We start from the raw sequence: 3108 nt of genomic DNA, 5'->3' as shown, positions 1-3108 counted from the left end.
TATTCAACTCCATTATCTGATCTGAGACACTTCAACATTTTCCCTGTCTCATTTTCAACCAAAGCTTTCCATTTCTTGAAAGTATCAAATACATTAGATTTATTTTGAATACAATAAATCCAGGTTTTTCTGGTAGCATCATCAATCAAAATAACATAATAACGAGAGCCACCAAGAGATGATACCTGAGCAGGTCCCCATACATCTATATGCACAAGCTCTAATTTTCCGCTCTTCTTTTCTTTCCCAACTCTAAGGAATCTGACTCTCTTCTGTTTTCCATAAACACAATTCTCACAGAATTTTAAATCAACATGCTTCAAACCTGGCAACAAATTTCTTGAGTGAAGAATCTGCATCCCCTTCTCACTCATGTGCCCGAGCCTATGATGCCACAATGTCATATCTTCTCCTGTAGAGGTTAAAGCATTAACAGAATTAGAAATACCATTGCATAAATACAATGTACCAACCTTTTCTCCTTTCGCTATTACCAGGGATCCTTTAGTGACCTTCCAGGTTTTATCTGTGAAAGTAGTTACACAACCTTCACCTCCCAATTGCCCTGTTGAAATCATATTTTTCTTCAGATCTGGAACATGCCTTACCTCCTTCAATAGCCATTGATTTCCATTCTGTTGTTTTATGAAAATTGTACCCATTCCAATGATTTTACAGGGTTTATCATCACCCAATCGAACCTGTCCAAAATCTCCTTGAACATAATCATGAAAATGTTTCCTATCAGATGTGGCATGGAATGAGGCCCCTGAATCTACCACCCAAGCATCAATAATATTTTCTAAAGAAAGAATCAAATCATCTTGCAACACATCACCTGTTACATTCGCTTCATGATTAGTTTCTTGCTGCACGTCTCCTTCTTTTCCCTTCTGAGACTTGCAGTCTTTCTTCAGGTGTCCTTTCTTCTTGCATTTCCAACACACTATCCCCGATCTAGACTTGGATCTGCCTTTTCTTGACTTACTGCGATATCCAGAGCTCTTTCCTCTTTCCATTTTTCTTCCCCTAGTCTCTGTAGTCAAAGCATTACCTGATGTCTCACTGGAGCTTTTCTGTCGCATTTCCTCGCTAAGGATTGCACCGACAACATCATCAAACTTTAAAGTACTAGATCCAGAGACAGAGTTACTGATGGCCATTACTAAACCATTCCAACTTTCTGGCAATGAGCACATAAATAACAGAGCCCTAACTTCATCATCAAAATTTACCCCTACATAGCTTAACTGACTTGTAACTATATTAAAATCCTTTAAATGATCAGCGACAGATCCACCCTCTGACATCTTCATATTAAATAAATGCTTCATAAGAAATACCTTATTTGACGCCGAGGGTTTTTCATATAGTTTGTCTAATGCCGACATTAAACCTTGTGTTGTCGTTTCCTTTAAAATATTAAACGCTACCGATGCCGCTAGGCAGAGACGTATTGTTCCAAGTGCCTTTCTGTCGAGAATATCCCATTCTGTGTCTGTCATACTCGTTGACTTCTTTGTCTTTCTGCTCAATGGTAGGTACAAATCTCTCTGATACAGATAATCTTCCATATGCATCTTCCACAGTTGGTAGTTTTGGCCGTTAAATTTTTCAACCGTAAACCTACCATCTTCCGCCATTGCTCCCACTCGAACCAGGAACCCTTCTCTCCTGCGAGTTTATCAGCCAAATAGACCTTCGGCTCTGATAACAGTTGATAGAAAATTATATATTATAGAGCAATGGAACACATAAAATATTGCAGAAATATAAACACAGAAAAAAATGCATAAAACAAGAGAGACACAAATATACGTGGTTCACCCAGTTTGGGCTACGTCCACAGAGAAACAACCAGTCCTTCCTTTTATATTATCCAACAAACTAAAGAGATACAACCTACAGCAGATCTGTTGTAACACCCTCTTCACTCTCAATCTCCTCTCTCTTCCTCACTCAGAATACATATATACATAGACGCAATACAATTCCCTCATATATAGTGAGGGGTTGCCTTCTAGGGCAAAAAACCCTAAATTAAACATAACTTCTACCGTCAGATCATCCACCTAATGAATGGCCCATATTGACTAGAAATTACTAGACTTTTACAAGACAATTTTACGTCTATTTTTAGCTTCGGGGGCGCTGCCCCCAAACCCCCGCTAGGGGACCGCTGGCCCCCAGCCGGGGGGGACAAGTCCCCCCCGTGTGGAGGGGTGTACAGTCTTCCTGTGGTATACATCTGGCTAAAACCTTTGAATACAAAAGATAATCAGGCTCCACACCCAACACATGGAAATTCTAGCTCACGCAGGATGGAAAACATATTTTACAAGATTTCAACCCCCCAATGAGGAAATCACCATTGAATTTCTACAACATCTATAAAATGGACAATCCTTGGTGAGAGGTAGAAAAATCACCGTATCAGATGTTGTGATAGTAGAGGTGTTTGGGCTGTCGGCAGAAGGACCAGTATGGGCTGACAAGCGACTAAAGCTGCACGACGCTATGGAGATTTTTAGGGATGAAGGACAAGAGCTAATCAAGAAGGGAAAAGGAATTTAACCATCTTCTCTCGAAGAGCCATGGGGAGAATTGGCATGAATTTTCCAGAACTATATTACCTGCGATGGGCGTCGAGACGTGGTAAGGCCGCAACAACTCAAACTTTTAGCAGTCTTAAAACAAAAATGCTCTGTTAATTTGCCTACACTATTGAATTCATTATTGCATGACACTGTCGAGAGGCTGAGACGGGCTCAACACCTAGAGACAACAGTTAGCCACCATTTTCTGATCAGGTTAATAGTTAGTCACAACCTTGTCCAACAACAAACATGGGATGATCTCATATCGGCCCTCGAAAGAGGTGAAAACCTATTAGCACCTAACCCTGTTCCAAAAAGAAAAAGGACTGCCCCTTCAGGAAGCAGACCTCACAAGCGTAGACGATCTACAAGGTTAAATTCAGACCAGGGAATGTCTGAAAATCCTCAAGGTAGTGCTAGTCAACCAACAGAATCATCTAGCCCGGTAAATGTACAGGACTTGTAGGGACAAGATAATCCTAAATCAAAACTTGAGGGAGGAGATAGACCC

This window comes from Pinus tabuliformis, chromosome 3_1 (genome assembly GCF_031772625.1).
Source record: "Pinus tabuliformis cultivar Carrire ecotype Pingquan chromosome 3_1, CPIR1, whole genome shotgun sequence".
In the NCBI taxonomy this organism is placed as follows: Eukaryota; Viridiplantae; Streptophyta; class Pinopsida; order Pinales; family Pinaceae; genus Pinus; species Pinus tabuliformis.
This window is presented reverse-complemented; position numbering follows the sequence as displayed.